General features: G+C 43.8%; 1 pseudogene; it reads left to right on the top strand.

Annotated features, from left to right (window-relative positions):
- Positions 1-289: 289 nt before the first annotated feature.
- Positions 290-1,133, top strand: LOC132496087 (small ribosomal subunit protein uS2B-like; annotated as a pseudogene).
- The last annotated feature ends 12,973 nt before the right edge of the window (positions 1,134-14,106 follow it).

Genomic DNA, 14,106 nt, shown 5'->3' with positions numbered 1-14,106 from the left:
GCCTCTGCATTGGCTCTACTGCTAACTTACTGGTGGCCTTCAGAAGGCAGAACCTTCCCTGCCTCTGTGATCGTACCTGCTCTATGTACTTCAGAGAGGAATGGGGAAGAGATCATAAGATCATCAACGGGAAAGTGCTCAGAACAATAGGAGGCGCTTTAAACCTATCAAATTAGGTGCCATGGAGTCAGAATCAGGTTTAAAAAATGGGATCTGCTTTCCGCGCCAGACAGGGGTCCATATGGCTTTGTTCTGGATTCCCGTCGTAACTTAAAGGGAAACTTTCACAATGCCCGGAGCCCTTGATGTCCTGCAAATGAAGGAGGAGGATGTCCTCAAATGCCTTGCAGCAGGAACCCACTTAGGTGGCACCAACCCTGACTTCCAAATGGAACAGTACATCTACAAAAGGAGAAGTGATGGCACCTACATCATAAATCTGAAGAGGACCTGGGAGAGGCTTCTGTTGGCAGCTCGTGCCATCATTGCCCTTGAAAACCCAGCTGATGTCCGCGTCGCATCCTCCAGGAACACTGGCCAGCGCGCTGGGCTGAAGTGCGTTGCTGCTACTGGAGCCACTCCTACTGCTGGCTGCTTCTCTCCTGGAATCTTCACTAACCAGATCCAGGCAGCCTTCTGGGAGCCAAGCCTTCCGGTGGTTACTGATCCCAGGGCTGACCACCAGCCTCTCACATTAAGAGGCCTCTTACGTTAACCTGCCTACCATTGCCCTGTGTAACACAGAGTCTCCTCTGCAGTATGTGGACATTGCCATCCCAGGCAACAACCAGGGAGCTCACTCAGTGGGTCTGATGTGGCAGATGCTTGCCCGGGAAGTTCTGCGCATGCGTGGCACCATGGGAGGTCATGCCTGATCTCTACTTCTACAGAGATCCTGAAGAGGTGGAAAAGGAAGATCAGGTGGCAGCTGAGAAGGCTGTGACCAAGGAGGAATTTCAGGGTGAATGGACCGCCCCACCTCCTGAGTTCACTGCTCCTCAGCCTGAGGCTGGTCCGAAGGTGTGCAGGTGCCCTCTGTGCCTATTCTGCAGTTCCCCACTGGAGACTGGAGTGCTCAGCCTGCCACTGCTCAGGCCACTGAGTGGGTAGCAACAACCACTGAGTGGTCTTAAACTGTTCTTCCACAAACTCTTAAAACGGAAATAGGTTGAAGAAAAATAAAGTTTCTTAAAAAAAAGGGGGGGGGATCTGAACACAGGGCTGTGAAGCATACAGAGGTCTGAGTCATGCTCTGGTCCCACCCCTCATTTCACAGGTAAGAAAGTGGGCACCATGGGAGTCACGGCTACTCGCAGGACAATGGCAAGACCAGTCGGGTTCGATGAGACAGTTAAGGTGCATCCCATACTTGAATGCCCACCCAATGGCCACCTAGCCTCTGCTTGATTATCTGCATTGACGAAGAGCTCACTTCCTCAAAGGCAGCGCCTTCCACCTTTGAAAGGCTTAGGAGACTTTTCAGAAGCATGAGGAAGGAGAAGCAATTTCTGTGGCCTTTTCTTTACCAATCATTTGGTCCAAGAGATACTAACGACGCCCCATAGACTGCTTCTGCCCCCTTTTCTATACAATACCTGGTCAGTGGGGCTGTTCCCCATGACACTTCTCTCCTTCAGTCTGTGCATCCCTGCATCGCTGGCTCCTTTGTTCACTCCTCACATCAGTCTCTTTGCCACCCTGGTCACCCTGCAATCAACAGGCTCTAATTTGTCCAGCACTAGTTCCCAGCTCATCTCTTTGGCGTGGCCACCTTGTCCTTGGCAGCTGACGGTCTGAATATTCAGGACCTCTTCAGTCACCTTGTGTCAGAGCAGCTACTGTCAGCAGCTCCTGAAACTGAACAGGAAGCTGAGGGACCAGGCCTGGACAAGCAGAACTCCACGTGCTCCAGTCCACTGTTGATACCTGGCACAAAAACTAAGGCCTTGAAACAACCCAGAAAGGCGGACACAGAGCCTGCGGCTTGGCTAGGCGCTGGTCAGGGGCCAGTACTCCGGCAAGGAAGCACCCTGCACTGTAGAAGATGGCAAGAGAGACCGTTGCCATGGTGACCATCGGGCAGCCTAGACTGCTGCAGCCGGTGAGGAAAAGGCACTAGGAAGGATCGTAGTGAGAGGCAGGAATTCACCCACAACCACTACCCAGCCCGCCAGGGGCGTCACCAACTCAAGCTGTGCCTGGGCTGCTTCCCTTGTGGTCCACGAGGAGGAGGGGCCAGGGCTGACATTAATCATCCTATAGGAGAAGGGGAGGTCTTCAAGGGTGTGTGTGTGCATGTGTGTGCGTGATATGTCTGTGTGTGTAATGTGTGTGATTGTGTAGTATCTGTGGTGTGTGTCTTTGGGGGGGGGTGTTCTATGTGTGTGATACGTGATGTGTGTGATACGTGTGATGTATGTGATGTCTGGTGTGTCTGTGTATATTTGTGTGATGTGCGTGGCTGTGTGTGATATGTATGTCTGTGAGTGTCTCTATATGATTGCGATGTGTGTCTGTGATGTCTGTGTGATGTGTGTGTAGTGTGTATCACGTGTGTGTAATATCTGTGATGTGTGTGTCTGTGGGGAGGATGTTCTCTGTGTGTAATACGTGATGTGTGTGATGTATGTGATATACGTGTGATGTGTGTCTGTGTGATGTGTGTGTACGTGATGTGTGTTTGTGTGTGATGTGTGTCTTGTGTATGATTGTGATGTGTGTCTGTGAAGTGTGAGGTGTCTGTGTGTGATGTGTGTATGTGTTGTGTGTGTCTGTGTGTGGTGTCTTGTATCTGTGTGCTGTATTGTGAATGATGTGTGTGAGGTGTGTCCGTGTGTGTGATGATGCGTTGAGCTGACCAAGCATCAGTGCCTTCGTGGGCAAAGCCTCTTTCTTTTCAGGCCCCAAAGCACAGGAACTCTCTTGGAGCAGCTGGAGGGCGGTGACTGGAGGCTGAGCGAGTCACCCCTCCCCCGTGCCCCGGGAGCAGTGTGCAGGCTCCTCTATTAGCATTAATTACAAAGTGCTCTAATCATTTGTTTACAGGCTGCCTCCCCCACTGGAGGAGCTGGAGCCCAGGGGCTGCGTCTTCTTTTTCTGCCCGAGTGCCAGCACGACTATGTGTCCTTGGCACAAGGTAGACGTCCAGCGAGTGTCCCCTGACTGAACGACTCTGACAAGGACAAGATCAGAGTATCTGGACTTCGTGTAGCAGTGCGCAAGATCAAGCTCATTCAAGGAGCAGCAGTGGGGCTCTCGCTCCGCTGGGCACGGGGCTGTGATGGAGTCTCCTCACCACGGAGTTCACGCAGAGCGAGAGGGACACTCAGACTGTGGCCCTCCTTCTCCTGTGGCAGGGACACGGCGCCGGAGGCAGGCCTGCTGCCCTGTGGCAGTGCTGGAAGAGGTGCCCAGAAGACCTCACCACGCGGGCATCCACTCTGCAGGCTACCAAGGAAGGACTGGTCTTGTTTCACATTTATTTAGTTGCTTTTAATTTACATCCAGTCCACCTGTTCTTTTTGGTGTACAGGTTTACACGTTTTGGACAAAGTGTAACCACAATGAAGATACAGAACCATTCCCTCACTGATCTGTTTCATTTTCTTAAGTAACCACCCATATTTTTTCTGGCCCCGTTTTTACTTCATAGCCCCTTTTAGTGGAGACGTGTTAACTGAAAACTGAGTCAGTTCCTTCCAGTAGCCTAGTCAGATCTGCCCCTCCTCGGAGCCCTATTTGACATTTCAAAGCAAAAGAGGGGAGCACAGGAAAAAGTAAGGTGGGATGTACACCAACTCATCCTGAGAAAGAAGTATTTTCCTCGAGAATATCCCCCTTGAATCGGAAGGACACACAAGCCAGAGAAGGAACTCTGTGAGGACAGACTTTGCCATACACCACTGGTGCACTCCTGAAAATCAGGATTATACCTAATCCCAATTTGATCAAACAAGCTATCAATCTTGGTCTCTGCTGGTCAGCAATCCTTGGCTCCATTTCCGTCACCTTCCCACCTATCCATGCATACCCCTGGAGTTTCAGGGAAGCAGAAAATGGATAAAACTCACTTGCAGATAAACTTAAACGTCACTAGAGACTGCTATTATTTAGAAGGAAACTTTAAGAATATGTTTAAAGGAATAAATATTATGCTAGGAGAACGAGCACATGAGAGCATTTTTTAAAACCATAAAACGTTGGAATTTGTCTGTTCACATTACGTTGCTCTTCGAAGCGGTTCTGTAGGATGCGGCTGACTCCTTTCAAGTTTGCTGTTATTACTTTAAACACTGATGGAACTTTGCCTCTGAAACTGCCTTCAGAGTCAGTATATGAAGCATTCAAGAAAACCAGCTTCACTCTTCACGTCACATATGTTTTTGTCAAGTATATGTCCTCCTCCTTGATCCTTGAGAGCTAGTCTCCATTGATTTTCATTAACCTAATGTCCAACCCTGAGGTTGGGAATAGAGTAGTGAAGCATCATTAATTTGGAATCCACCATTTTGGAATAAGAATAATTCAGACAGTAAACTTCAGCCATCCAATTGCTCTCTTCGAAGGAAGGAAACTGGTCATATATGTAAATCAGAAGGAAACCATTTAAAGCTACTTAAAAGAATAAACTTCGCAAGCATTCTCAAGCACACCTTAGATTAAATCACCCTTTACCCAACATATTTGTAGGCTCATTATAAATTGTCTTTATTAACCAGACATGCCTCCATGGACTTGTAGAGACAGTATATTTTTTTGACCTACTTCCTGTTACTGTCAGCGCTGGGGTGCAGGAAAGTTGCATGTCTTTAAAATGATCTCATAATTCAGACTTTTTTGTGGCACTCCAGCAACTTCAGACCAACCTTCCTCGCATTAGTCTGAATTAACGAGGTTTGATTGTACTGGATTGAACCATATGAAATCAGCAATATTCAACCATTTTTGACCTTTAAAAACGGTGACTTTATATGGTTCAATCTGACATATTTCTTTTCTGGGACTCCCTTCCAAGCAACCAAAAACATTCCCCATTTCCATGCTTTCTTTGTATATTTTAAAGATACAAGTAGGAGAGTGGGATTGAACACCCAGCCCCTAACCGCCTGCCCCTCAGTTCACAAGTACAGAAACTGGGAGAGTAATAGAAAAAAATCACTCAAACCACAACTGCTGCAAAATGGGATGAAAAAAGTACTAAAACAAAAATAAACAATGTCAGAGAACTATCACCACTGCTTTCCCATCACCCAAACTCTCGCCCTCTCCTTCAGACCAGTCTTCCAATCTGGAAATCACTTCAGGGAGACAATATACCTTGCCTACCCATAAGTGTAATCCATTAGAGCCCAAGAGATTCTGACTGTGTGAAGAAAACTCCAATATCAGACTCCTGAAAGGTTTGGGATGAGAGGGGAGCAAATTAAAGTTTAATAGGATGGAACCTCAGGAAATGGACAAATGTAAATTAGGAGAAACAGAAATTATTCTCACTTTTACAAGGCTCCTCATTAACTTATTTGATAGCATTCTGAGAATTTGTTTAAAAAATGCAGGGGGCTTCCCTGGTGGCGCAGTGGTTGAGAGTCCGCCTGCCGATGCAGGGGACATGGGCTCGTGCCCCCGTCCGGGAGGACCCCGCGTGCCGCGGAGCGGCTAGGCCCATGAGCCATGGCCGCTGAGCCTGCACGTCCGGAGACTGTGCTCCGCAACGGGAGAGGCCACAACAGTGAGAGGCCCGTGTACTGCAAAAAAAAAAAAAAGAAAGAAAGAAATGCAGGGATGTGCAAACCTCAGAAGAGTGTAAGATTGACTCTCTCTGCTTCCGGGCAAGGAAATGGTTTTGCACTGCAGAAAGAAAGGGTTTCTGCTGAGTATTAAGAACTTCCTGGATTGTGAAGGCTAGGAGAAGCTGAGGAAGGGGAGGGCGGCAGACTGTGAAATGTCCTTGTCTGGGGCTATTATAGTGGAGGAGCCCCACTTTGCGAGACTGGGGTTGATTCTGTCTTCATTTGACTTCTTTCATCTTCTGCCAGAGCAGACTGGTCCCCCTTGGCCACAGGGTGCCTCTTGAAGGCTCTGTGACCACCGGGGCAAGCATCAGACGATGGCTTCCTCTGAGGGCTTGGGGGCTCATCCAGCCCTCAGGGGAGCTCCTCCAAGACTATCATTCTCCAGCAAAGACCCTATTTATAGGAGCCATATGAGGCTTGCTGCCACCAAGGCAACAAATTCCTGAAACAGAGAGGGAGAAACAGCTACCTAAGGGAGCATCTCCTCTGCACTGAGGGGAGGGGGAGGGGAGCAATTTATGTTTAGCTTATTTTTATTTTTAATTTTTTGTTTTTAAAAAAGATGTAGTGACTGCATCTACTCCTTCCTTCAACAGGTTCAACTGGTGTTACTGAGACTCCACAGTGTCATCAAGAGCATTGTTTCTTTCCTGCCCTCCCACAGTGTCACCTTCATCCAAAGGTCAATCCTAATTAAAGTCTCAATACCTCCCAACACTTCTGCAGCTACACGTCCAGACAGAGAAGCTGGGTCTCTTCAAGAAACACTCAGAAGGCTAAGAACATTTTTCCTGGTGTGTTTAGCTTATTTTTAACCAAGTGACACACAGGCATGGAGGAGGAGAATTCAAGCTGGGTTTGAAGCTACAACCTTTCCCGGGGGAGCTGCTACGAGAGGCGCTCTCCATGGACCAGCCTGGTCTCATATGCCCCATGTTACAGGAAGGGAGCACTTCCCACTCCTGCAAAGCCAAGCAGACCCACCACTTGAGTCTCCCTCTCCCACTGACTTGGGCACAGAGTGGTAGTTTATGGCAACAATTAATGTGGCTCTAAAGGTAAATTGAAAACGCCAAGAGGAGCAAATTTTCACATGAAAATGCAAACTGTTCCTTATATGGGCTGTTCCACAGATGCTATGATTCATCATTGACTGTTCAACTGTATTTCCAAGTAAGATCTCAGTAAGAAGGATAGAAAGGCAGAGCTCAAGCCTGGGGAGATTTACAGCTCCTTTTATCCAGATACAAAGCACACAGCGTTACAAGGGAATATTAAACCTATAAAATCTCCATCTATCTTGTAGTCCTTATTTGAGGAGGGCCAAAGGACACACAAGCATATACTTACATCCTCCAGAATTTGCCCTCTCCAGACACACACACTCCTTTACTTTCATGCAGTTCACCTTTACTTTCCCTTCTTACATGAAGGCAAACTCATCCATCCACCCATCCATCCATCCATCCATCCAGGCTTTACCGCCAGCCACATACACAGTTTCTGATTAAGAAAAGGAATCCAAGTGGGTTTTCCGACGTTCTCTTGTGCCAGCATTCGTAAAGGACGCTTATCAAACAGGAAACACCAAACACCAGGGCTCAGTGTGTGACCCAAAAGCAATCGTCTAAAGGCTGGAACTCAAGGAAAGCCGGTCCCTTAAGGAGGGAACGCTTACATAGCACTCTTGATGTGCCAGCCCGGCTCTGAGTGCTTTATGAATATTAATTAATTTACTGAGCCCCATAGATGAGTGTGCCCTGAGTGAAAGCCACTGGCACATCACACTCTACTTCTGGAAACTACCATGGAGAAAAATCACTTAAGCTCAGGGTGCTCGCTCCTTGAGGGGCCACACGCTGGGTCCTGTGTGGAGCCTCTGCACGTCCTATTGTGGGACAAACTAGGACCTGGGTGACTGGGCTGCCGAATGGGTGGTTTTCCCGGCCCCCCCAGGTGCCCAGATATCCTCGTGATTCTCTGTGTGTCTCTTCCTTGTCATCTGAGAAGCCTGACCAGTAAAGAACCATGCAAAATGTTATTCCAAAAAAAACAAAAACAAAAAAACAAAACAAAATGTTATTCCACAGATAACTTCCTGGGTACCAGGGTTTCAGGCAAAGAGTTCCTGCAGGGGAGGGGCGGAAAGGGAGCTAGAGCCAGCGCCAGGCCCTGTTGGTTTTTGAGAGCTGCTGCAACAAGCTAGGAGACCTAGAACAACAAAAATATGTCACACTTCTGGAGAATTCTGAAATCAAGGTGTCGCAGGGCACCTAGTCCCTCTGAAGGCACTAGGGAAGAAGGATCTATTCCAGGCCTCTCTCTAGCCCCTAGGAGCTCCTTGGCTTATAGCAGCATAACTCCGATCATCATACAGCATTCTCCCTGTGTGCATGTCTGCGTCCAAAGTTCCTCTTTTTCTAAGGACACCAGTCATATTGGATTAGGGGCTCACGGTACCCCAGCCTGAGGTCATCCTAACTAATTACATCTGCAACTGCCCTGTTTCCAAATAAGGTCACATTCTGCGGTGCTAGGGGTTAGGACAACGACATAATGAAATTCGGGGGCATACAATTCAACTCACAATACTAGCTAAAGGATTTGAGCTTCACAGGAGAATGTCTGGGGACTGCAGCCTGCAATGATGGGGCCCCTGCATTTGAAATCTGGCCTTAAAAATCCTTCTGCCATCCTTCAGCTTTTCGGATGTCTAGAAACAGATTGAGGGGCTATGTTAGGGGCCTCCTACCCCAACCACCTGTGAATGTTTCAGCAGGAGAGACGCGACGATCGGCATTCCCACAGCTCACATCACATGCAGCTGGCAGAGCTGCCTTGTGCATCCCACTTCCCACCCCCAGCCCCATCCCTTTGTTACTCGATCTTAAGAAAGGTATGGAATTGCTCCTTGCCTTAAACTCACTGGCTGTCCTCCCAGCATGAAGTTGCACTGAGGATTAGTTTTTTTTATTTTTTTGTTTTTTTTGGCCATGCTGTGTGACTTACGGGATCTTAGTTCCCCGACCAGGGATTGAACCTGGGCCCACGGCAGTGAAAGCACCGAATCTTAACCACAGGACCACCAGGGAATTCCTGAGGATGAGTTTTTGACCATCCTTCTCATGCAGAGATACACACTCCTCCCACCCACAAGGACCACTCCTCAGATACCCGTATTCTATAGCACAAGAAATTGAGAGCTGGTTAGACCATCTGTGGAATGGTCCATCTATACTTCCCTCAACTTTCTAAACCAGGCAGAGTAAGCACCTAATTTTTTTTATCAGCTTTAATGAAGTGTAATTTATATATGAGAAAATTCACCAAATTTTATATATAATTCAGTGAGTTTTGACAAATATACACAGACTGTAACCACCACAATCACAATATAGAATATTTCTGTCACCATAAAATTCCTTTGTGCATCTTAGTCACCAATCTCCTTCCCCTACCTCTCTGGCAACCACTGATCTGCTTTCTGTCTCCATAGTGCTGCCTTGTACAGAACGTGATATAAATGAAATGATAAAATATGTAGTCTTTTGTGCCTGGCTTTCTTCACTTAGCATAATGTTTTTGAGATTCTTCATGGTGTTGCTCACTCCTTTTCATTGCTGAGTAGTATTCCATTGTATTCATTTGCCAAAATTTGTTTATGCTTTTACCTGCCAACAGACATCTGGGTTTTGTCCAACTTGGGGCAATAAGAATAAAGAATGAAGATTTGAGTATAAGTCTTTGTGTTGATATAGTATTCATTTGTCTTGGGTAGATACCTAGGAGTGGGGTTTCTGGAAGGAAGAGTAAAAGTATGTTTAACTCTATAAGAAACTGCTAAACTGCTTTCTAACGTGGCTGTACCATTTGCATTCTCAGCAGCAAGGTTCATGTTCATCAAAACTTAAAGTTGTCAGTTCCTTAAGTTTTAGTGATATGGGTAGCTCACTGTGGTATTAATTTGCATTTCCCTAATGACTAATAAAGTTAATGATCTTTTCATGCATTCATTTGCTATTTATCTATCTTCTTTGGTTAAGTGTCTGTTTAAATCTTTTGCCTATTTTCTATCAAGGCATTTGTCCTCTTAAGTTTTAAGGATTCTGACCCGTGAGCATGTTATATATCTCCATTTATTTAAGTCTTTAATTTCTTTTTTTTTTTTTTTTTTTTGCAGTACGCGGGCCTCTCACTGTTGTGACCTCTCCCGTTGCGAAGCACAGGCTCCGGATGCGCAGGCCCAGTAGCCATGGCTCACGGGCCCAGCCACTCCGTGGCACGTGGGATCTTCCCGGACCGGGGCACGAACCCGTGTCCCCTGCATCGGCAGGCGGACTCTCAACCGCTGCACCACCAGGGAAGCCCTAAATCTTTAATTTCTTTTGGCAGTGTGTCATAGTTTTCAACGTCAAGGTCTTGCACATATTTTGTTAAAATTTCCATAATTATATCATATTCGTTCTCCATTAATTGTGATGATCCTACAGTTTTTCTTCTTTAGACGATTATTTTCAAATGTTAAGCCAATCTAGTGTTGCTGCGATAATCTCACGTGGTCATGATACAGTTTTTGTATGTTGAAGGATTTGGATTTGTTAAGATTTTGTTAAGGAAATTGTGTCTACGTTCATGTGGAATATAGTTTTCTGTTCTTTTGGTTTTGGTATCCAGGTAATGCTTCATAAAATGTGTTGGGAAGTGCTCTCTTCTATTTTCTGGAAGAGTTTGTGTAGACTTGATATTATTTTTCTTTAAATGATTGATAGAATTAATCAGTGAGACCATCTGGGCCTGGAGTTTTCTTTGTTGAAACAGGTTTTTGCTTTGTTTGTGAAAGATTTTAAACTGTGAATAAATTTCCTTAATAAATATTGGGATACTCAGGTTTTTTCTTTTAAGTGAGCTTTGGTAGTTTGTGTCTTTGCAGGAGTTGGTCCGTTTCATCTAAGTTATCAAATTGACTGGTATACAGTTGTTTCTTTCTCTTTATTATCCTTTCAGTGTTTGTAAGATCTGTAGTAATGCCCCATTTCTCATTCCCGTTATTGGTAATTTGTATCTTTTCTCTTTTCTCCTTGATTTGTCAGGCTAGTAGTTTATGAATTTTATTCATCTTTGTGAAAAAATAGGTTTTGTTTTCATGGATTTTTCTATGTCGTTTTTCTGTTTTCTGTTTCACTGATTTTTGCACTTATCTTCATTATTCCTTCTGCTTACTTTGGGTTTAATTTGCTCTTCTTTTTCTAGTTTCTTAAGATGGAAGCTGGGACCTTTTACATGAAATCTATCTGCTTTTCTAATACAAGAATTTAATGCTATAAATTTCTCTGTAATCACTCCTTTGGTTATATCTCACACATCTTCATTTTCATCTTATTCAAAATATTTTTTAATTTTCCTTGTGATTTCTTACTTGACCCATGGATTACTTAAAAGCACATTACTGATTTCCAAATATTTGAGGATTTTACATACTTTTTGTGGATTTCTAGTTTAATCCTGTTATGGTCAGAAAAGATACTTTGTTATAATTTTAATCCTCTTAAACTTATTGAGACTTGTTTTATGTTTCAGAATATAGTCTGTCTTGGTGAATATTCCATGTGCACTTGAAAAGAATATGTAGTCTGCTCTTGTTGGGTAGAGTGTTTTATAAATATTAATTAGGTCAAGTTTGACCTAATAATGTTCAGGACTTCTAGATCCTTACAGAATTTTTGTCTAATTGTTCTATAAATTTTTGAGAAAGGACCACTGGGGTTTCCAACTGTAATTGTAGGGTTTTCTATTTATCCTTTCTATCAGCTTTGCCTCAGATATTTTGAAGCTGTATTTTTAGGTGCCTATGCATTGAAGATTGTTATGTTTTCTTGGTGAGTTGACTCTTTCATCATTATGTAATCTTCCTCTTCATTGCTTGTAATTTTCCCTACTCTGAAGTCTGATTTGTCTGATATTATATAATAAAACCACTCCAGCTTTCTTTCAATCAATGTTATCATAGCACATCTTTTTCCATCCTTTTACTTTTTTTTTTTTTTTTTTGCGGTACGCGGGCCTCTCACTGTTGTGGCCTCTCCCGTTGCGGAGCACAGGCTCCAGATGCGCAGGCTCAGCGGCCATGGCTCACAGGCCCAGCCGTTCCGCGGCATGCGGGATCTTCCCGGACCGGGGCACGAACCCGTGTCCCCTGCATCAGCAGGCAGACTCTCAACCACTGCGCCACCAGGGAAGCCCCATCCTTTTACTTTTAACCTACCTCTGTGTTTATATTTAAAGTGGATTTCTTATAGGTGCGTATAGCTGAGTTTTGCTTTTATTAATCCAACTGAACAATCCTTTTATTTGGAATGTTTAGACTATTTACATGTTATATATGTAATTATTTATATTACTGAGTTTAAAACTACCATCCTATTATTTGTTTTCTATTTGTGCCATCTGTTCTCTTTTTCTTGTTTTTTGTCTTTTTTTACTAATCCTATTTTTATGACACCATTGTATCTCCAATACTAGCTACAGCTTTTTGTTTTGTTTTGTGGTTGCTTTGGAGTTTGCTAACTTATCCCAGTCTGCTTTCCAATAACATTATGCCTCCCACATATAGAGTAAGAACTTTACAATAGTATACTTCCATTTCTCCCTTCCATATCTTTTGCTATTGGCATACATTTATTTCAACTAATGCTATAAACCATAAATTATATTTTTTTGCTTAAAACAGTCAATTGTCAGGTAACACATTTTAAAATGAGAAAAATTTTATTTTCTATCTATTCATATATTTATAACTTGCAGAACTCTTCATTTCTCTGTATAGTCTAAATTTTTTTTTTTTTTTTTTTTTTGCGGGTGGGGCCTCTCCCATTGCGGAGCACAGGCTCCAGACATGCAGGCCCAGCGGCCACGGCTCACAGGCCCAGCCGCTCTGCAGCATGTGGGATCCTCCCAGACTGGGGTACGAACCCATGTCCCCTGCATTGGCAGGCGGACTCTCAACCACTGCGCCACCAGGGAAGCCCTGTATAGTTTAAATCTTTATCTGTTTTCATATTTCTTCTCCCTGAAGAATCTAATTTTTTTTAATTCCATCCTGCTGTAATGTATTCTCTCACCTTTTTTTTTGTCTGAAAACGTCTTCATTTCACCTTCACTGTTAACAAATATTTTTGTAGGTTAGATTTCTAGGTTGAGAGTTTTTTTTTTATCATAACTTTAAAATGTTGCTACATTACCTCTGGTTTGCTTGGTTTATGATAAGAAGTCTGCTATCATTTCTATCTTGGTCCCTTTATACATAATATGCCTTTTTTCCTTTGGCTGATTTTGTGGTTTCCTGATTATCTCTGGCTTTTACCAATTTGATTATGATGTGCCTTGGTATGATTTTCTTTATATTTCTCCTACTTTGATCTTGTTGAAATTGATGGATCTATGGGTTCATATTTTTTATTGTACTTTAGAAACTGGCTATTACCTCTTGAAACATTTTTCCTGTCTCACTCTTCCCTCTTTTCCTTCTGTGACACCAGTAACATACAAAAGACCACTTAATATTGTATCATAGGTCACTGACTGATGCTCTGTTTATTTTTTTAGTGTTTTTTCTCTGTGCTTAATTTTGAATCACTTTTATACTATTTCTTTCAGTCCATTGATCCTTACTTCTACAGTGTCTTAACCACTGTAATTCCATCCAGTATATTTTTTATTTCAGATACTGTTTTTCATCTCTGAAAGTTCCATTTGACCTTCCTTTATATCTCTCATTTCTCTCCTCATGTTCACATTCTCCTATACTTTCTTGAATATATGTATAATTTTTATAATGATGGCTTTAACATCCTTGTCTACTAATTTCATCATTTCTCTCATGTCTTGGTCTATTTCTCTTGACTGATTTTCTCAATTATTCATCTTATTTCCTTGCTTTTTTATGTCTTATAATTGTGTGTGTGTGTGTCTGCGTGTGTGTGTGTGTGTTGATTCTGCTCTCATGTATAGTGAAGTTACTTGGAATGTTGGATACTTCTGAGACTTGCTTTAAGCTTTTTTAGAGCAGGTCCACAACAACCATTAGCCTAGTGTTTTGGCTCTACTACTGAAAAAATACCTCTTCTGAGGGTTCTACCCAATGCCTCATTTATTAGGAGATCTTCCCACTCTAGCTGGTGTGAACATGAATTATTTCTGCCCCTCTCTGTGCTCTAGCAACTGTTCGGTCTACTGCTTTCTAGTGAGTTCCCCCAGCTGTAGTGAGTTTCCTCTCATGCATGTGCACATCAGTACTCAGCCAAAGACGCAAGGGAAC

Source organism: Mesoplodon densirostris, chromosome 9 (assembly GCF_025265405.1).
Source record: "Mesoplodon densirostris isolate mMesDen1 chromosome 9, mMesDen1 primary haplotype, whole genome shotgun sequence".
NCBI classification, from domain to species: Eukaryota; Metazoa; Chordata; class Mammalia; order Artiodactyla; family Ziphiidae; genus Mesoplodon; species Mesoplodon densirostris.
Note: the sequence above shows the minus strand (reverse complement) of the source record. Positions and strands in the feature narration are given on the sequence as shown.